Source organism: Ictidomys tridecemlineatus, chromosome 11 (assembly GCF_052094955.1).
Source record: "Ictidomys tridecemlineatus isolate mIctTri1 chromosome 11, mIctTri1.hap1, whole genome shotgun sequence".
Taxonomy (NCBI): domain Eukaryota; kingdom Metazoa; phylum Chordata; class Mammalia; order Rodentia; family Sciuridae; genus Ictidomys; species Ictidomys tridecemlineatus.
Genome location: NC_135487.1, coordinates 27,687,258 through 27,709,667, shown reverse-complemented (window position 1 = coordinate 27,709,667; position 22,410 = coordinate 27,687,258). Strand labels below are relative to the sequence as shown.

Below are 22,410 nucleotides of genomic sequence, written 5' to 3'. Positions count from 1 at the left end.
TCTACCACGGAGCTACAACCCAAGCCTTCAAATTTTACTTTTGCATAAGGAACTAAGTCTGGCAGGCTAAATACACTTGGGGCGGAGGAGAGTGGGGGCAACAGTCCTCCTGATTTTACCCCTAACCAGAGCACTGCTCCTTGCTCTGATAGGAGGAACTTGGGGTTCTAATCTACATGATTGGCTAATTTTAAAATTTGGGCGGGCAAAAGGAAGGGCTATAGTCAAAATGGCTAAAATTGAATACAGGCTGCGAATTTCAAAATGGCTATGGTTGTGTTACCTGTTTACCGGTGATGAGTCCTTGCTTCCCCAATGCTGAAGTATATCACCAGAGAAAAACCCGGAGGCAAGTTTAGAGTGGAAAGTAGAAGCTTTATTAAAGGACAATAGAAAAGACTTCTCCCCAGAAGAAGGGGACCCAAGAGTGGAATCCTTGGAAGGGTGAGGCCTTCCCTCTTTTATAGCTAAAGTCTGCTTTCAGCCTTCCGGCTTTCCCGTCCTTTGTTCTGTTATCTTGCAGTGATGTAATGTAGGTGGGAAGGCCCAAAGGGTGGTTGACAGGTGGCAGGGAGGGCTTTTGGATTAGCATCTCCTTGTTTACTGAGAGCTGCTTCATTAACATTTCCTTGGGGTGGGCTCCAGGCCTTGGGGACATTTTCAATTCCCCCAAGTGCTGCTCTGGTTTCCTGGACTCCATTTTCTACAGTGGCCTCCATTCTTGGTTTTACTGGATATTAGACCTGATTTACCTAACTACACTAACTACCTATCCGTAAATCTGGCTTTGTTATGCATGAATTCGGGACCCCCAAAAGACCACTAGAGACCAAGATGGATGTAAGCAGCAAAGAGGTGTTTATTGTGAGCTAGCTCGGTCCTCTGCGCGCACACAGCAACTGGTGACGCTGAAAGGCCCCGAGCTCAGAGTTTGCAGCAGCTTTATACATTCTTTGGGGAAGGGAGGTGTAAAGAACGGTGGAAAAAGCTCCATAAACTCAACAAGCCAAAACAACCATTTACCTGTCTGAGTGTAAGGGTCTGGCGGAGCGTCGGAGGGAAAGACCACACAAGAGACCAGCTTCATGCAATTGCAGGGGGAAGTTTTATTGGACCAGCATGCTGGGGCTCAAGGCTCATTCAGGAAGGGAGAGCAGCCCAGAGCCCAGAGCAGAGGTCAAGCAGAGCTTAAGTACACTTTTTGGAGAGGGTGGGGGGCTTTGCATACATCAGAACAAATCATCTTGAGGCACGGGAAAATTGAACAACAACCCTGAGCCATGATTAGTACATCTATTGGCGGGAACAGTCTGGGCAGAGGTGATTGGTCACCCCTGAGCGGGGTACACATTTAAACTGATTGGTTTTGTGGCCTGGATGCTTACGTCTGAGCTATTTTGGAGCCCTTAGCTAATAAACAACCAGGGAATCAATGGAAATATTCACTGGGCAGTTCAGGTATTGTTCTAACAGCTACAGAGATTACAGGTTCTGGGGGTAGCAGAGGAATTTTAACAATACCTGGCCTATTATTATTATTTTTAGCCCAAGCCTTTCAATTTAGAAACCTTACAATCCCCAGTCTTTTATACTTTAACTCAGACTCTTGCAGCTTAGAGTCAGCTTAGAAATTTTACCTTTAAATGAGATTTTATTAGCAGGACCCTAACGGTCAGTCGCAGAAGAGAAGGGGGTCGAGAGAGAGGGAGCACGACCAGGGTGTTAATTTTTATGGGCTTAACACAGGATGAGGAGGAGCAAGGTGAGTGAGCTGTTACTTCCTCATTGGCTGAGAGTTCGTGCCACTTCAGGGATTGGAGATGCGCCATTCAAAGTTCGCGCTGTTCATAGGGATTGGAGGTGACGGTTCACGCACCATTCAGTGCTTCATGGACCTGAGCTCCGGGAAGAGAAACAGTCTGGGCGCCATCTTTACCAACAGCAGGGACCCCACATACATCATAGCATCTCTTAGCAAATCATCACACACCGCGGGGAAAATCAAACAACAACTGCAAAACATGATTAGCACATTCACTGGCGGGAACAAGTTGGGTAGGGGTGATTGGCTAGTACAAGAGGGGGATTCATTTGAACTGATTGGTTTAAACCACTAGGGGAGTACGTGCTGAACTACCTAGTTTCCCAACATGTTATCAACCACCATAAACTACTGGAAGGGTCATCTGGCATCCTTGGTATTTTCCCTGTCTTATGCTAATTGGTGGCTGCTATGGGGTTGCTTTGGGTCCCCACCTAGCCTGACTGAGTCAGGAACACCTGGCACAGCAGATCTCTCCAGTTATTTATAGATAAAAACTCAGCAGGGTGGGTGTGTGCCTAGGAGTGCACTGTGGGTCTTTCCAAGGACAAAGATCATACCCCTTCCTTGGACAGGCTTTGCTCTGAGGTAGAGGCTGGTTTTTCAGCTTCAGTTGGTTATATCCAGGCCGTCCTCCTGGGCAGGGATCCAGGAATTCAGATAGATAGGCTACAGGTTGCCTTTCTTACAACCCAATTTTTCATTGTGAAAATGGACCACGGATTTTCTATTTCTCACATAGTGCCTTACAGTGGGCAAAGAAATAGACATCACATGGATGTTTTACTAGCCAGGCACGATGGCGCATGCCTGTGATCCCAGTGGCTTGGGAAACTGCTACTGGAATATTTTGAGTTCAAAGCCAGCCTCAACAAAAGCAAGGCGCTAAGCAACTCAGTGAGACCTGTCTCTAAATAAAATACAAATCAGGTTAAGGGGTGGCTCAGTGGTCAAGCATCCCTGAATTCAATTCCCGGTATCCCCTGCCCCCCACAAAATGGACATGTTATATAGCATCCGCATAGTAATGGTTTAATAGGAAATTGGAATGAATGGTTGAAGCCTCTGCAGTCTTAAATGGGTGATGAAAACTTGAGAGGCTGGCTTACATGCCTTCATGTGTGTGCTCATCCTCAGCATGAGTGGTACTAAAGGAGTGTCCTGTCAAAGTGAAGCCAGATTTAAAGTTAGGTAGTCAGTGTAGTTAGGTAAATGGGGTCTAATATCGAGTAAGATCTAAAATGGAAGCCATGTTGAATGAATTCCAGAAAGGCAGGACAACTCATGAAATGTTAATGAAGTCCCAAGAAAAGCCCTAGGCCCAAAGTCCATCCAGAAGAAATGTTAATGAACAGCATCCAACAGATTTGGAGATAGCCCATCCCAAAGAAGTGTTAATGAAGTCCTTCCAGCCCAGATTACTTCTTTGGCCCACCTGTGTCCCACCCCTAGGGCCTTCCAACCTACATTCCATCACTGAAAGAACTATAAAAAGGGGAAACAACCGCATTTCCACGGATTCCACCTCTTGGGTCCCCTTCTTCCTCTGGGGGAGAAGTCTTTTCTGCTCTCCTTTAATAAACTTCTAATTTCTACTCTGACCTTGCCTCCAGTGATTCTCTGGTGTTATTCTTCAACATTGGGGAAGCAAGGACTCACCGGTCACCCGTCAACAGCGGTAACAAAAGGAGAAAATTACACTTTATATTTTCTGTTCTAGAGTCAGGCAACGCTTCATTTCATAAAATAGATCTAAGTTCTTATGGGATGTGCAGAAAATGTTGGTTTCATAGAAAAAGCCTGAAGAGACCAGAGACCTAGATCTATATAAGCAGCAAAGAGGTGTTTAATGCAAGCTAGCTCGGTCCTCCACGCGCACACAGCAACTGGTGACGCTGAGAGGCCCGAGCCCAGGGTTTGCAGCAGTTTTATACACTCTTTGGGGAAGGCAGGGACTTAACATACATCATACTAACAAATCATCACTCACCGTGGGAAAATCAAAAAATTCTAAAACATAATTAGCACATTCACTGGCGGGAACAAGTTGGGTAAGGGTGATTGGCTAGTACAAGAGGGGAATTCATTTGAACTGATTGGTTTAAACCATGATGGGAGTATGTGCTGAACTACCTGGTTTCCCAACATGTTATCAACCACCATAAACTACTGGGAGGGTCATCTGGCATCCTAGGTATTTTCCCTGTCTTATGCTAATTGGTGGCTGCTATGGGGTTGCTTTGGGTCCCCACCTAGCCTGATTGAGTCAGGGACACCAGGTGCAGCAGATCTCTTCAGTTATTTGTAGATAAACAACTCAGCAGGGTGGGTGTGTGCCTCGGAGTGCTCTGTGGGTCTTTCCCAGGACAAGGTCACGCCCCCTTCTTTGGACAGGCTTTGTTCTAAAGTAGAGGCTGGTTTCTCAGAAGAAAGCAGAAACTAGGCCTGGTGTGGTGGTTCATGCCTGTAAACCCAGCAGCTCAGGAGGCTGAGGCAGGAGGATCACAATTTCAAAGCCAGCCTCAGCAATTTAGTAAGGCCCTAAGCAACATAGCAAGACCCTTTCTCTAAACAGAATATAAAAAAGGGATGGGGATGTTGATCAGAGGTTCCATGTCCCTGGCTTGAATCCCTGCTACTTAAAAAAAAAAAAAAAGGCAGGAACAAAAAGCAGATTGGTCACTTCAAAATTGCTTTCTGTGTTGCAGGTCAGGGAAAATAACAGATTATTTTGGGTTACTTCTTTTATGGATTAACCTCATTAACATGTCAATCAAAACTATATTAACAAGTCAAAACTGGCCCAGTTGGGAAATTTCCTTTTTGACTCTCTAATCCTGATTTTTTTAGCAAGTCTGAACTGACTTGGTTCCAGCTTAGTGAGGTGGAACTTTAGCATGAAGGATTCCATTTTGATTTTTAGCCTAGGGCCCAGTACAGGAGTAAAACTACGGCCTCTTATTTGTTTAATAGTCCCCATTAGATTTTCCTAGAACAAAATCCTGTTCTCCAGATTTTGCAATTTGAAAATGGTGTTTTGAAGCAGCAAACACAAGTTGCAGAGAGGTTCCAAAGTATGTCCTCACTTAATTTCATGGAGAGGGAGTTGGGGATTTTTCCCATTGCTACAGTTGGTTTACATTCTTCAGCGAGGTCCTTAAATTTCTTTTCTTTTTTTAAAAAAATATCTTTATTTACTTATTTCTTTCTTTTTTTTTTTTTTCAAGTGGTGCTGAGGACTGAACCCAGGGCCTTGCACATGCTAAGCCAGCGCTCTACCACTGAGCCACAATCCCAGCCCTGTCCTTAGATTTCAATGCTTATTATGATCTAACATGCAGTTTGAAAAGTCCTTCTTAGAGCTGTAGTAAAAGGACATTGGCTGGGAGAATCCAAAGGCAGATTTTCACTAAATTCACAGACAAGTCTTTGTGATTTGTCCTCCATCCTAACACCAGATTGACATTCTTCATTCCCACTTATTAGGTTTGCTGCTCATTAGGGGCAAATATGTGAAGTTTAAAGTGGTTTATATGAGCAACTTTGAATTGCAAGTTGCAGAGGGTCCAAAAGCAGGTTCTCAATTTATAGATAGGGTGTTGGAAATTGTCACCTATAGCAGTACCAGGATCTAACTCTTCATTTTGAACCACAAGGGCCGGTGCTCATTATGGCCAAATATGTGTATTTTGAAAATTACTTGTTGGTCTCCACATGACTTTTTGTTGTCATAGATTCTGTTGAGAACTCAAATTTGTTGCCTCCGAAGTTCCCCTTATGGGCCACTAAGAGATGTCACAGGAGAAGACAAGTCTCCAAGAGGTTCTGAGGAGTTTCTAAAGAAAAGGGGAATCTTTAGTCAAGACCAGTGGGATTCTTGGCATATGTGACAAAAAAAAAAAAAAAAAAAAAATTCCAGCACACACCAGTCAAAGGCACAGATGGAGGTTTATTTATGATAGCAGATGCATAATCAGATGCATAATCAAGGGAGAATAGGTGTCCTGTCCGGCAGGACACTTCAACGTGAGCAGCGAACCTAGATGGGGAGGAATGAAGGGACAAGAGACACGAAGAGTGACAGCCAGCAAGACAAAAGTTCTGATCAAGCTGCAAACTTTTATTGTTCACACAGGGGTATTTATATGCTGGGGATGGGGAAGCTCTCTAATCAGCAATTGCTGGGTGGGTATTCATATGCTGGGGATGGGGAAGGTCTCCGCAATTGCTGGATGTGGGTGGTAAAACTGCCAGCTGCAAGATGTCTGATGATCCTGATAACCGAAGGATGTTCCAGGGGGATAGGTAGCTGCAGGATGCCTTCCGGGCAGGATGTCTCCCAAGGGGCTGTCAGGCTAATCTTGGAAGGAGAATTTCCTTCTAGTCCCCGACAAATAGGGGTAATCTCAAGAGGGATGCCCATGGGGTGAAGCTAGGAATATGCAGGTGAGGGAGAATGTGGGCTATCTCCAAAGGGACTGACAGCCCTGTAACTGTTTTTAAACCATGTCACAATTCCTAAGGCTCAGATAGTGTAAATTGTGGCTTTACATCACCTGGCAAAAATTGGAGTTAAAAACTAGGGAAGGTGGTATGTGCATGTAGTCTCAGCTACTTGGAAGCTGAGGCAGGAGAATCACTCGAGCCCAAGAGCTTGGGGACAGCCAGGGCAACATAGTAAGACCTCATCTTGAAAAGAAAGAAAGAAAAATAAATACATATATACTTACATTGAGGTTAACAGTGAATGCAGCTATATTACCTGTTGGTAAAGATGGCCCACTAGTTCTGCACATACCCTGTCTGAATGGGAGTAGATTGTGGTAGTGCAAGCCTGTAATCCTGGTGACTTCAGAGGCTGAAATAGTAAGATTGCAAGTTCAAGGCCAACCTGGGCAAGTTAGTAAGATCCTGTTCAAAAAACCCTAAAAAAAAAAAAGACCCCCCAAATATATAAAAATATATACATATGAAAATAAAAAATATATAAATATATATATTTATATATATAAATATATATAAATATAAGAATAAAAAGGACTAAGGATGAAGCTCAGTGGTAAAGCACCCCTGGGTTCAATCCAATACTATAAAAAGGAAAAAAAAATGAACTAAGGACCATTTAGGTGCAAAAAATTCAGACTTTCTAACTGATGCACTCTGAGGATATACAAACCCAGTTTCTCCTGTACTTTCTTTCAACATAGAAGACCAAATATGTGGGGGCAATTTCCCTGCACACACCAAGCAAGCAATCAGTTCTGCAGCAGACACTAGCTGAGAGTTCTCTAATTCAATTCACTACTTAGAGATAGTGTCTTTTCCCACAGGTTAAGTGTTTAATCCCCAACACTACCTTCTCCCTATATCAGATGCCAACCAAATCACTGGTTGTTTAACTTGTGCTTTTGACAAACAAGCTGTGTATCAGGGTTCCCACAATCCCCTCCGTGGGTTAATTAGTTAATTTGCTAGAGCAGTTTATGGAACTCAGGGAAACACTTAGTTGTACTAGTTTATCCTAAAAGATATCACAAAGGATATTAAGGTACACCAGGTGAAGAGGATAGGGCAAGGTGGGGGTGGGGGAGGAGAGGACAGAACTTTCATGCTCCCACCGGGTAAGCCACTCTCCAGGAACATCTTTGTGTTCTGCTATCTGAAAGCTCTTTGAACCCTATCCTTTTGGATTTTTATGGAGGCTTCATTATGAAGGCATTAGCTATTGGTGATCAATTTAATTTTCTCTCTCTCTTCCTCAGAAGTTGGGGTGGAGGAGCTGAAAAGTCCCAATCCTCTAATCATGCCCTGGTCTTTCTTGTGACAAGCTCCTGTTCTGGAGCTGCCTAGAGGCTGCCAACCACCAGTCACCTCATAAGCATTCAGAAAGACACCTGTAACTCTGGAGATTCCAGTGGTTTTAGGAGTTGCATGTCAGGAAGTTAGGAGGAAGATCAAATATCTATTTACCAATATTAAAATCCACCCCCTCTCCCTGCCTCATCTTTGAACATGGATGCCTTACATCAAAAGAATATACAACTCAAGCTGGGCTGGGGGCACATGCATGTGGTTTCAATACGTAGGAGGCCAAGGCAGAAGGGTCACTTGAGCCGGGTCTGGACTTGCAATACAGTGGGACCATAAAAAAAAAGAAAAAGAAAAAAAATATCAAAACATACCGGAATCCCATTTACTCACTCATAATTAGGCCAGTTCATTGTCATATTGTTATGGTTTGGATGTGAGGTATCCCCCAAAAGCTCATGTGTGAGACAATGCAAGAAGGTTCAGACAACAGATGATTGGGCTATGAGAGTCTTAACTCAGTCAGTGAATTAATCCCTGGATTGGCATTAACTAACTGGTAACTGAAGTGGTAGGGTGTGGCTGGAGGAGGTGGGATTTGGGGCTTGGCTTTGGGGTATATATTTGTATCTGGCAAGTAGAGTCTCACTGTTTCCGGATCACCACTTATGTTGTTTCTCTCTGCACACTCTTCTGCCACATGTTTCCTGTCTCACGGGAAGCCCCAAGGAATGGAGCTGGCTGCCTATGGATTAAGATCTTTGAAACTGTGAGCCCTCAAATAAACTCTTCCTCCTCTACAGCTGTGATGGCTGTGTCATTTAATCATAGCAGGGAATAAAATGACAAAAACACATTTCGAACACATATGAAAGAATGTGTCTTTCAGATAGGGCCACTCATATGTAGTAGGCTTCCTTCCATTCTGTCAAGTTCTACAAGTGGGAGTGGTCTCAGTAAATGCATAACCCTGCCCTTCCAGGTCTCTAGCATAATTATCATGTCTTGCTTTGAGCCTCTTTGGAGGTGTAGATGTACCCATTCATTCATTCCTTTATCCTCAGCTACGATTTCTCCTGTTCTTCATTTATTCTCCACTCTTCCACCCTTGGAAGGGACATTAGCACTGACCATGTGCAGGCAGCAATCCTAGTCCAGAAAATGCCTCCCCTCAGTCCTCTCATTCAGATAGGCTATACACTGAATGCTTGGTGGTGGTGGTGTTGAGATAGTGAAACCTTAAGAGTGGGCTGTAATGGAAGTCAGCATTGGGGGTGCCACGCTTGGAAAGTATTAATAGATTTCTAAGGATCCTGGTTAGTTCATGAGAGAGTAAATTATAAAAAGAGCACACCTGTCCCCCAAATCTCCTTAATTTCTTTTCTCATCATATGATCTCTCCTTCTTACTAATGGTTCCCTCATGATGCCACCCATCTTGCTGTGATGCAGTCAAGGAACCCTCACCAAGATACTGGTACCATGTTCTTTAACTTTTAAAACTGTATGATAAATAGACCTCTTTTCTTTATACATTACTCAGTGCCAGGTATTTTCTTATAGCTATAGAAATGAAGTTAACAAAAATTGGTATTGAAGTTGACCTACACTACTATCATTACTACTTCTTCTTTTTCTCCTTCTTCTTTTTATTATTATTTTAACACAGTCCAGAGTCTCTTGTAAGGAAGGATTATTAGGCATGACTTACTTGAGAACATTAAGGTGCTGATAAGTTTTAAGTTCTTGGGTAGCTTCTATGTTCTCTTTTGCATGTGACTTATATGCAATAACTTTAGTTATAAATAATCTATTGATAGAAGATGGGGCAGAGGTATAATCAAAGGTTTAATAAAAACAGGGCTTCAGCTGGATGCAGTGGTGCATGCCTATAATTGCAGCTACTCTAGAAGCTGAAGCAGGAGGATTGCAAGTTTGAAGAAAACTGGGCAAATTAGATGCTGTCCCAAAATAAGATAAAAGGGCTGAGGATGTAGGTCAGTGGTAGAGTGCTCCAGAGTTCAGTGCCCTATGCAAAAAGAAAACAAGAAAAAGAAAATAAATTATTGCACAATAGTAAATTGCCAAGAAAAATTAAAAGCTGTCATTAAATTTCAATCTTCTTAATTCTTTAGTCTCTCTTATTTAGTTGTAGATACACCTTCGTTTTCAGGTTACTATGTGAGAGAGTGACGTAAGAGGTAAATATTATTTGCCTTCAGTTCTAGATCTCTGCGGCAGCCAGCTCCCAAGGGTCCTCACCCTGTGATATCCATGCCCCTGTGTGCTCCTCTTTCATTAGAAGTAAAGGTTGACTTGCGAGAACAATAGAATTCTCCAGAAGTGATTGTATGTGACTCTTAAGACCAAGCCACAAAAGACATTGCCTCTTCTGCCTTAGTCTCTTTTTTTTTTAAAGAGAATTTTTTAAATATTTATTTTTTAGTTATTGGTGGACACAACATCTTTGTTTGTATGTGGTGCTTAGGATCAAACCTGGGCCGCACGCAGGCCAGGCGAGAGCACTACCACTTGAGGCACATGCCCAGCCCGCTGCCTTAGTCTCTTGAGTTATCACTTTTGAAGATACAAAGTTGCCTATGAGAGATGTACTTGGAGATGAACTGTGGCCTCCTGCCACCAGTGAGCATGAGCCTGCCACTGTGTATATGCCACCTGGGATGCAAATCCTCTATCCCAGGTCAAGCCTCCAGATGACTGCAGCCCTGGCTGACACCTGCAACCTCATGAGAGACTGCCAGCCAGAGCTTGTGAATTCCTGACCCACGGAAACTTTAGGATGCAATAGTTTGTTATTTTTTGAGGCACTAAAATTTTGGAGGTAATTTGTTAAACAGCAAATAGATTATGAATATAATCTGAAATCTAAAGAATAATGGCAAACAAGGAAAGGCTAAGTATAATATGCCCTATATTAATATAACAAAATTGCCTTCTCCAAATTTATCTGGTAAGATTTTATTAAATTTATTTTGTAAGAAAATTTGGCAAGAAATATCTTTTTTACATCTACAAAGCTATTGCTAGAGGTATTGCTAGTGCCAGGTGAGCAGATTGACCAACCTGTTACAGGAGTCAGACAAGTTTGGGAAGTACCAGGTGAAGTGAAGCTGAACAGACTTGATTGTTGCAAGATTTTTAGAGCCCTTGTGACACCAACAGTGCTGAGTCTTCAGAAGAGGGTTAAGGTCAGGCACTTGTAATCCCAGCGAAGAGGCAGCCTGAGGCAGGGGGATCATAAGTTCAAGACTGGCCTCAGCAATTTAGCGAGACCCTGTCTCAACATAAAAAATAAAAAGGGCTGGGGATGTGGCTCAGTGGTATAGCATTCCTGGGTTCAATCTCCAGTATCAGAAAAACAAAAAACAGAGGATTATGATATGTAGCCTTTTAAAAACATATTCAATGAAGAAACCCTACTTTCAAAAATTATCTCATGAAACTAGCATTTGTGGAATATAGTTGGGACGCTCAACAGGAGAAATGACCCATGGCATATAATCTTTCCAATGCAAAACAATTCCCCAGCACCCCATAGTCTGTCCTATCAGAGATAATAATCTCTACTCATTACTTAGAACAAATAGAAGTTAAAATGTTACCAAATTTTTGTAAGTCAAAGGCAAATACAAGGGCTGGGGATGTGGCTCAAGCGGTAGCGCGCTCGCCTGGCATGCATGCGGCCCGGGTTCGATCCTCAGCACCACATACCAACAAAGATGTTGTGTCCGCCAAGAACTAAAAAATAAATATTAAAAATTCTCTCTCTCTCTCTCTCCTCTCTCACTCTCTCTTTAAAAAAAAAAGGCAAATACAAAATTAAAATCATAAAAATCTTGCAAAAAATAGCTATTATGAATATTCTAACATTAAGGGAGACATTTCTAGTCAAAACAGGAAATATACAAACTTATAGACATATATGAAACATATATGTCTATAATAATGAAACATTTCTGTATGGTTAAAAATATTGCAAATGATATCATACATCAAATCATCACATTGTACCTCACAAATATATACAATTATTGTGTGTCAAAAAATTACTTTAAGGGGCTGGGGATGTGGCTCAAGCGGTAGCGTGCTCGCCTGGCATGTGTGTGGCTTGGGTTCGATCCTCAGCACCACATACAAACGAAGATGTTCTGTCCGCCGAGAACTAAGAAAAAATAAATAAATGTTAAAAAATTCTCTCTCTCTCTGTCCCCCTCTCTCTCTCACTCTCTCTTTAAAAAAAATTAATTTAAAAACAGTGTGAGTGATTTAATAGATGAGAACTATATTAGGAAAAAGTATATATTTTCAATTTTGAGGTTATGGATAGACAATATTTATCATGTAATGACCTCTTTGAAATTGATGAAAAGGAAGAAAATAACCTAATTTTAAAAAAAGACAGAAGACACACTCAAAAAAACAAGTCATAGAGGTGTACATCCTACTGGCCTGCACCCATTTGAAGAGAAGTTCAAACTCAAATGTTAGTCAGAGAAATGTAAAGTGCAATGAAATACTACTTTATCCCCAGCAGACCTGCAGATAATAAAAAGGTCAATAGCTCCTGTTATTGAAAATGTGGGGGGTGGGGGAGAGGAACTCTGTATGTTGCTGATGTAAATGTGAATTATTCCAGCTCTTTTTGGAATGCAATTTGGCATTTGGCAGCATCTTAAATATATGCAGCCAGTGATCCAACTTCTGTGAAATCTGTCATATATATAAAATAAAAAAAAATCATGAGTTGGGTGTGATGGCTCACTTCTATATCCCAACAAAGGGAAGCTGAGGCAGGAGGATCCCAAGTTGGAGGCTAGCCTCAGCAACTTAACAAAACCTGTTTCAAAATAAAATTTAACAAAGAGCTGAGGTTGTAGCTCAGTGGTAAAATGCCTCTAGGTTCAATCTTCAGTATAAAAAGAAAAAAAAATCATTCATCTATAAGGGTGTACAAACATATAAGTGTGTATGTTTGTTTTCTAGGGCTGCCAAAATTCCAGTCTGGATGACTATTTTCTCAGGCCTCTGGAGGCTGGAAGTCCAAGATCCAGATGCAGGCTTTGGCTTGCATTTGGCACCTTCTTGCTGTGTCCTCCTATGGCCTTTCCTCTGTTCCTGGAATACCTGGGGTCTTTTCCTCTTCTTCTGAGGACCTGAGTCCTAGGGCCCCACCCTTGCAACTTCCTTTAACCTTAATCACCTCTTTACAGGCTCAGTCTTTAAATATAGTCGTATAGGACTGGGGATATGGCTCAAGCGGTAGCGCGCTCGCCTGGCATGCGCGCGGCCCGGGTTCAGCACCACATACAAACAAAGATGATGTGTCCACTGAAAACTAAAAAATAAATAATAAAATTCTCTCTCTCTTAAAAAAAAAAAAAAGTAAATATAGTCGTATTGGGGGGTAAGGTTTCAATGCATGAATTTTGGGGAAAATTTAATCAGTCGGAACAGAGTACTTACCATAAAATAGTTCATAATGATAAAATATTAGAAGTGAAATGAATGTTCATCAAACAAAAGAAATAGTATTAACATGAACAGCCTCTTTGTAGCTGCTATTGTGTCTTTTGCCATCCCTTCTCCCTTTCCCAGACAATGGCCTCCATTCTTATTTGTGTAATCATTCCCTTACTTTTTTTATAATTATACAAATATAATATAGGTATATAATATAGTGATATATACGATGTAATAGATACACAATGTGACACGTGTGTGTGTGTGTATCCCTAAAGAGAATATTATATAGTTTTACATGATTTTGAATTTTATATAAATGGAATTATACTCTCTCTCTCTCTCTCTCTCTCTCTCTCTCTCTCTCTCTCTCTCTCTCTATATATATATATATATATATATTCATTTAAAAACTTAGTTAAGTATATATATTTATATATATTTTCATCTTTATTATTATTTTTTAATATTTATTTTTTAGTTATAGGTGGACACAAGATCTTTATTTTATTTTTATGTGATGCTGAGGATCGAACCTAGTGCCTCACGCATGGTAGGTGAGTGCTGTACCACTGAGCCACAACCCTAGCTCAATCCTTATTTTTATTTATTTATTTTTATGTGATACTGAGGATTGAACCCAGTGTCTCATTCATGAGAGGCAAGTACTCTACCACTGAGCCACAACCCCAGCCCTTTATGTTTATGTTAAGACAGGGTCTCACTAAGTTGCTGAGGGCTTGCTGAGTTGCTTAGGCTGGCTTTGAACTTGTGATCCTCCTGCCTCAGCCTCCCAAGCTGCTGGGATTATAGGCTGCACCACCATGCCCTGCTCAACAGTATATTTTTGAGACAATTTGTGTTGTATATTTGAAATTCAGTCAATTCACTGTTGTTTAGCATTCTATTGTATAAGTATATAATAATTTATTTATTTTGGTTGTTTCCAGTTTTTTCTATTTGAACAATGTCGCCATATAAATTCTTGAACATATATCCATGTATATGGGTACATGGATTTTTTTCTAGGTCTATGCCTAGGGTTTAATTGCTGAGATCCATGTCCAACTGTTTTTCAAAGTGGTAGATAAGAATTGTTATTGTTCTGCATCATCCCTAACCTTAGTATGGTCAGACTTTTAAATTGTTTTCAATACAGTGAATATGAAATGCACAGTATATCTGAATAATATACAGTGTATACATATACACATATTGAAATGTGGTACTTAATAGATATGTAAAATATGTCAATTTAAAAACAAACTTAGGGCTGGGAATGTAGCTCAATAAGAGTCCTTGCCTAGTTTACATGAGGCCCTAAGTTCAATCCCTCAGCACTGCAAAAATACATACATAAATAAAAATTATCCAGGTGCATTGGTGTGTGCCTGTGGTCTCAGCACATGGGAGGCTAAGGCAGGAGAATCACTTGAGCCCTTGAAGTTGGGAGCAGCTTGGACAACATGGTGAGACCCTGTCTCAAAAATTAAAAAAAAAAAAAAAAAAAGAAAGAAAAAAAAGAAAGAGAAAACAAAACATAGTATCTCATTAGACATTCAGTATCTTTCTGAGGAATGATTTGGTTGGGCATCTTTATGGATATTTATTGGCTATCATTATTTTCTTTGCTATAAAATGTCTTTTGCTCATTTTTCTAGTTGACTATATTTTCTTTGATGTGTTTTGATGAAAATATGCTATTTTTTTACTTAGAATTTCTTTTTCTTTGCTAGGAATTGAACCTAGGGCCTTGTACATGGTAGGGAAATGTACCAAAGTACATCCCCTACCTAAAGATATTAATTTTTGGTGGGGCAGGGGTACTGGGGATTGAACTCAGGAGCACTCAGCCATATTCTCAGCCCTTTTTTATATTTTGTTTAGAGACAGGTTTCCACTGAGTTGCTTAGAGCCTCACAGTTGCTGAGGCTGGTTTTGAACATGCTATCCTTTTGCCTTAGCCTCCTGAGCTACTGGGATTACAGGTGTACAACACTGCACCCGGCTTCCCAAAGATGTTATTTAAAATTTTTTTTTTAAATTGTTGATGGACATTTATTTTTTGGTCATTTATTCATATGTGATGCTGAGAATTGAACCCAGTGCCTCTCACATGCTAGGCAAGTGCTCTACCACTAGGCCACAACCCCAGCCCAAAGATGTTTTTTTTTTTGTTTGTTTGTTTGTTTTTTTTTTTTTTAGAGGGGGACAGAGAGAGAGAGAGAGAGAGAGAATTTTAACATTTATTTATTTTTTCTTAGTTCTCAGCGGACACAACATCTTTGTTGGTATGTGGTGCTGCTGAGGATGGAACCCGGGCCGCACGCATGCTAGGCGAGCGCGCTACTGCTTGAGCCACCTCCCCAGCCCCAAGATGTTATTTTTAATGCAGTTGAATTTGTCACTCTTTTCCTTAATAGCATGTGTGAACTGAAGTTCTCTGAAAAAGCTTCATCTGTATTAAAGATCTGACACACTGACCTTGGCTCTCTAGAATGTCGTGATTGTGGATGGATGGAATGTTGAGAATCAATATTATCTGGAGCTGTTTTAGTCCCTTTAACAACCATTTACTTTCAACTTCTGTATCTGACCTAATATACTCATGACTATTAAGTAAAACTCTTGGAATGTACCACTAAGCTTAACAGATCTCCAGCCTTCACAACACTAAGCTAGAAATACCAGAACATCTGAAACTTCAGGAGGAGATTTCTTGCATACTTGATGTCTCCACCAATATAGTTACATTGAACCCAGGGCCTTGTGCATGGTAGAGAAGTGTACTGAATATGTTGATTTATGACCTTCTTTGTTCCGTGACTATGAAAGTTCAGGGCTGGGGTATAACTCAGTGGTAGAAAACTTGCCTAATATTTATTTGCAAGGCTCTGAGTTTGATTCCCAGAATGGAAAAAACAAGCAAACAGATAAATAATAAACTAAAATAAAATAAAATTCAGGTGACCTTCCACAGTAGAATATGTCATTCCAGGCAATTTGAATTGTGTTCCTGGGCTGTGGTTACTTGTTACAACCATCACAGCCAAACTAGCAGGTTCAGGTGAGGGGTGATGGGAAATTAAAAAAATAGTCACACACACAGATCTTGAAGATAAAGCTGGGATCAGGTGGAGTGCTGCTCTTTGATGGAGAAGCAGGTCTAAAGAATCACACCAATAATCTTTATTATATATGTGTCATTAATCAGATTAAAGTCTATTCAAGCATTATTTTTGGTATTCATGAAAGTTACAGAGTTAGCAACAGTATGCAGCTATTTCCTCAGTTATATTCTACAGTTGCAATGTTAGGAGCATTGTGCAGCTCTCAAGAAAGTCCATTGTTTAAAGTTATTAATTTGCGGGCAGATTCAGGAGCAGTGGAATAGGTAAAACATTGTGGTTACCTTAGCAAGGAAGTTCCTTCATTCCCAGGAGCTGTGTGCCTAAGAATAAGGTCAAAGCTGGTAAGACGCTCACAACAGAGTCTCCCCATGGAAAGCATTGCCATAGCAACTGGGCATCTTACACCTTTGCATAGAAACTTTCCCAATCACCAAGCATGCCACAGTCATGAAGTCATCAGGGACCCCAATCTCAGTCATGGGTCTCCCAATCACTGTCATGCTCTATCAGTTATGTGGCTCAGAATAAAATATTTTCTTTTTTTTCTTTGAGGTGCTGAGTATTGAACTCAGGGCTTCACATGTGCTAGGTAGATGTTCTACATCTAGATGTGCTGGGTAGATGGACTACATCTCCAGCCCCTGAATGATTTTCTTATTTCCTTGAAGCAGCATGGTTATTTTATGTCAACATATGTTTAAGATATAGGGGGGGAAATTAAATGTTTTTCCTATTCCCACATGGTCAATGCAGCTCGGGCTAGGTCATCTCTCTCTCTCTCTCTCTCTCTCTCTCTCTCTCTCTCTCTCTCTCTCTCTTTTTTAAAGAGAGAGGGAGAGAGAGAATTTTTCCAATATTTATATTTTAGTTTTCAGCGGACATAACATCTTTCTTTGTATGTGGTGCTGAGGATCGAACCCGGGCCGCACGCATGCCCGGTGAGCGTGCTACCGCTTGAGCTACATTCCCAGGAGAGAGAGAGGGAGAGAGAGAGAATTTTTCCAGTATTTATTTTTTAGTTTTCAGGCTAGGTCATCTCTAGAGTCACCCAAAACATGAGGATTTCTCCCCATTAACAATCAATTCTGTAGCAGACACTAGCTGGGTGTCCTATAATTCAGTTCAATTTTGATATTTTCTGGATATAGCTGGGTATAGATTCCACAGGTTAGGAACTCTGTCCCATAAGACTGCCCTCTAGATTATATGTCAATCCCCAAACTCAGGCCGTAACCCATATTTCTGAGTGATTGACTAAATCAGGGTTCCTATGACCTCCTCTTTGGGTTTGGTTAATTTGCTAGAGCAGCTCACAGAACTCAAGAAAACACTTTAGTTGCATGTATCCATTTCTTATAAAGGGTATTGCAAAGAATGCTGATGAGCCTCTAGATGAAAGGAATGCATAGGGTTAGGTATGGGAAAAAGGAAGCAAAGTTTCTAAACCCTCTCTGGGTGGGCCATCCTGCAGGCTTTGCCAGGCCTTTTGGGGTTTTGTGGCAGCTTCATTGCATAGGCATGATGGATTAAATCGCTGGTGGCTGACTCAAACTTCAGTCCCTCTCTCCTGCTAAGAGGTTGGAAAAAGGGGTACCGGACTGAAGTTTCAACCTCTAATTATATGGTTGGTTCCTCTGACAACCAGCCTCTATCCTCAGCCAATCTAGGATCCCCAAGCCCCCAGCTATCTCATTATTAGACAAAAAGGCACTTATCACTTAAGAGATTTAGGGACTTTGTGCCAGCAAAGAGACCAAACTCAAGTATATAGTTCACAATATCACAGTATACAATTTATTAATATCTTTAAGAAATTCTTCTTACCCAAAGTTTTTTTTTTAAATTTTTAATTAAAAAAATTTTTTTGGTAGTGTTGGGGATTAAACCTAGGGCCTTGTGCATGCAGAGCAAGCACTCTACCAACTGAGCTATATCCCCAGCCCTTATCCAAAGTTCTTAAAGACATTTTCCTCAAAAGGTTTAAGTTTTATTTTTTTTTCTGTCTTAAGTCCTTGTTCTATTTGGAACGTTGTTTTTTTTTTTTTTTTTTTGTGTGTGTGTGTGTGTGTATGTGTGGTGTGTGTGTGTGTGTGTGTGTGAGAGAGAGAGAGAGAGAGAGAGAGAGAGATGTGTGCTATTGACTGGATGTTCTTGTGCCCCCAAAATTCATTTATTAGTGAACCTTAACTCCTAATGTGATGGTATTAGGAAGTGGAGGTGTTTGGTAGGTGATTAAGTCATAAGTGGGATTAGTACCCTTAGAACAGAAAGCTCTCTTGTCCCTTCTGCCACTTGAGGACACAGTGAGATGACAGCTGTCCATGAGCTAGGAAGTGGTCTCTTGACAGATTCTAAATCTGTTGGAGCCTTGTCTTTTGCTTCCTACAGTCCAGAACTTTGAGAAATAAATTTGTGATTCTTTTTGTTTTAATTTTTTTTTTTTTAGTTGTAGTTGGACACAATACTTTTATTTTATTTTTAAATTTTTTATGTGGTGCTGAGGATCAAACCCAGTGCCTCACACGTGCTAGGCAAGTGCTCTACCACTGAGCTACAACCCCAGCCTCCAAATTTGTGATGTTTATAAGACACCTTGGGCTGGGGATGTGGCTCAAGCGGTAGCGCGCTCGCCTGGCATGCATGAGGCCCAGGTTCAATCCTCAGCACCACATACAAACAAAGATGTTGTGTCCGCCGAAAACTAAAAAAACTAAAATAAATATTTAAAAAAATTGCACAAAAATCCCTTTTAAACATGACAATAATTGATGTCTTTAGATACTGAGTTTTTCATCCCTGTATGTAGTATTGTCTTAGGCTGTTTTGTATTGCTATAACAGAATACCACAGACTGAGAAATTTATAAAGAAAATATTTTTTCCCATTTTTTTTATCGATGCATTAGAATTGTACATAAGGGTAGGACTAAAGAAAAGAAATATATTTCTCATAGTGCTGGAAGCCAGTAGTTCCAAAATCAAGGCGGTGGGTTCTGGTGAGGGTCTTCATGCTGCATCATCCCATGGCATATGGCAGAAGGGCAAGGATCATGAGACAGAAAAGGAGCAACATTAATCAAGAAGCTACTCCCAGGATAACTGACATACTCCTGTGAGATAGCATTAACCCACTCATGAGGTAGATACCCCCATAACTTACTTCTCAAAGGACTCATCTCTCAACATGGTTGCAATGAGGATATACTTTCCAACACATGACTTTGGGAAAGAGATTCAAACCAGAGCAAGTATTTTTCTCCATCTACTTAAGTCTTCTTTTATGTCTTTCAATAAAGTTAACTAATTTTCTTCAGAAAGCTTTTGTAAAATATTATTAGAATTAATCCTAGGCACTTTATAATTTTTGAAAATATTGTCAATAGTATCTTTTAAAAATGTTACAAAGCTTTTTATTTAAAAGATCTTTATATTATGCTAGTTGCTGGTGTGTAGATATTCAATAGGCTTTTAAGTATTGATCCTAAGTCTAACAAACTTGCTAAATTATTATTTCTCAATTCAAAAAAATTGTTCATAGTTTTGTGGGAGGATGGTTTACATAGGCAAGCATAATACATGCAAACAGTTTTTTTTTTCCTTTCCAATACTTTAGAAAGGAAACTTTTTATTTTATTTATTTATTTATTTTTTTTTTAAAGAGAGAGTGAGAGGAGAGAGGAGAGAGAGAGAGAGAATTTCCAACATTTATTTTTTAGTTCTCGGCGGACACAACATCATTGTTGGTATGTGGTGCTGAGGATCGAACCTGGGCCGCACGCATGCCAGGCGAGCGCGCTACCGCTTGAGCCACATCCCCAGCCCGAAAGGAAACTTTTTAAATTGAACCCAGTGCCTTGCCCATGCTAGGCAAGCACTCTACCACTGAGCTATACTTCCCACTCTTCCGATGTTTTTTCTTTTAGTGCACAGTATAGGATTTACAGTGTAATATTGAATGGAAATTGTAATGACAGCCATTTCTCTCGTTTCTAATTCTAAAGAAAAAAATACTTTTAATATTTTACTACTTGCATCAACAAGCCCCCAAGATGACCCTTAATAATCCTTACCATTTGCTATTCACTCCATTATATGGTTTCCTCCCACAGTGAATCGAGGTTGGTCCCAGTGATGGCAGAAGTGATGAATGAGTCTTCAGGGATAGATTATAAAGGACTCTGTGGCCTTCACATTACTATCGATTGATTACTCACTGATTACTCACTCTGGGGCAAACCACCCAGCATGTTCTTGGGCTCAGGCAGTCCTGAGTAGAGGCCAGTGAACAGAGGGGTGGCCTCTGCCAGCTGCCAGTACTATTTTGCCATCAACATAAGTACCCCAGAGGCACATCCTTCAGCCCCAGGCAAGCCTCCAGGTGACTGCAACCTTATTAGAGATCCTAAGGCAGAACCATCCCACCAAGCTGCTTCTAAATTTCTGTCCCATGGGAGGCATAAACAATGATGAATATTTGTTAAGTCAGAATAAGTTTGGGCATAATTATTTATATAACAAGAGATAACAAATTATTTAAAAATGGCATTGTGGGTTTTAAGTATTTTCTAATTATGGGTTGTGGTTGTAGCTCAGTGGTAGAATGCTTGCCTAGTATGTGCAAGGCCTTGTGTTTGATCCCCAAAACCGCAAAACCAGGAGTGGTAGTATATGCCTGTAATCCCGGCTACTCAGAAGACAGGCAGGAGGATTATGAGTTCATGTCCAGTCTGAGCAACTTATGAGAACTTATCTAAAAAACAAAAAACAACAACAACAACAAAACACCCTAATTTCCATTATGGTTTGTTCCTTGACCATGAGTCATTTAAAAGTGTGCTATTTAGTTTCCAAATCACTTTTTGTTTTAGTTTATCTTTTTGGTGTTTTTCATAATTTTGTTATTCTGATAAAACATATATACATAAAATTTGCCATTAGAACTATTTTTAAGTATATAACTCAGTCGCTTTAATTCCACTCACAATATTGTGCAGCCGTCACCACTACATATTTTTAAATTTTTTCATCACCCTAAATGAAAACTCTGTAACCATTAATGAATAACCCTCCTCACCCTTGCCTTTAACCTTGGTAACCTTTAATCTACATTCTGACTCTATCCTATTTTAGACACTTCTTTTAGCTATTTCATATAAGCGTTTTTTTTTTTTTTTTTTGTACCAGGGATTGAACCCAGAGGGTGCTTTACCACAGTGCCACATCCGCAGTGCCTTTCATTTTTTATTTTGAGATAGGGTCTCACTAAATTGCTGCGGTTGGCCTTGAACTTTTGATTCTCCTACCACAGTCTCCCGAGTGGCTGGGCTTACAGGTATGTACCACTGCTCCTGCGTGTATGTCTATTCATTTTTAGTCTTTTTTTTTTTTTTAAGAGAGAGTGAGAGAGGAGAGAGAGAGAGAGAATTTCTAATATTTTATTTTTTAGTTCTCGGCGGACACAACATCTTTGTTGGTATGTGGTGCCGAGGATCGAACCCGGGCCGCACGCATGCCAGGCGAGCTCGCTACCGCTTGAGCCACATACCCAGCCCCACATTTTTAGTCTTTTTTAAAAATATATTTTTAGTTGTAGATGGACATGATACCTTTATTTAATTAATTTATTTTTATGTGGTGCTGAGGATTGAACCCAGGGCTTCACACAAGTGGTAGAGGCAAGCGCTCTGAGCCACAACCCCAGCCCTCATTATCAGTCTTTAGCTTAATTATGTTGTGGTGAGAAAATGTGATCTCTGTTATATCATGTCTTTGAAATGTCTGGATTTATATGACCCAACTTAAGTCCATTTCTTTTTTTCTTCTTTCTTCCTTGTCTTTTTCCTTGTCTTCCTTTTCCCTCCTTCTCCTTCTTCTTTTTTATTTTTTTGTATTGGGGATCAAATCCAGGGCTTTGTGCCTGACAGGCAAGCTCTCTACCACTGAGCAACAACCTTAGCCAGTCAATTTTTGTAAATATTAATATGTTCTTCAAAAGATCCGCTATAGTGTTCTCCTTAAGTCCAGTAGATCAAGAACCTTGGTATTGCAGCCATTCTATGCTCTACCGTTTGAGTTCAACAGTTGTTTCATACTTTGTGTCAAATTCTAGGCACAATTTTATGCATATGAAGATGTAAAAGAAGGCTATGTTCTTGAGAAACTCATAATCC

General features: G+C 40.4%; 1 long non-coding RNA gene across 7 annotated transcripts in view; it reads right to left on the bottom strand.

Annotated features, from left to right (window-relative positions):
- Positions 1-5,921: 5,921 nt before the first annotated feature.
- The window catches only part of LOC106145332 (uncharacterized), an 84,992-nt gene continuing 68,503 nt past the window's right edge, over positions 5,922-22,410 (bottom strand). For 5 of the 7 annotated variants that reach the window (XR_013427723.1, XR_013427719.1, XR_013427720.1 and 2 more), the window contains 2 exons: positions 9,341-9,658; positions 5,922-6,680 (listed from right to left, as the gene is read on the bottom strand). This is a non-coding gene — a long non-coding RNA (uncharacterized LOC106145332). Of the gene's footprint in view, positions 6,681-9,340; positions 9,659-11,700; positions 11,813-22,410 lie in introns of all 7 variants that reach the window. The other 2 variants (XR_013427722.1, XR_013427724.1) reach the window with 2 other exon arrangements.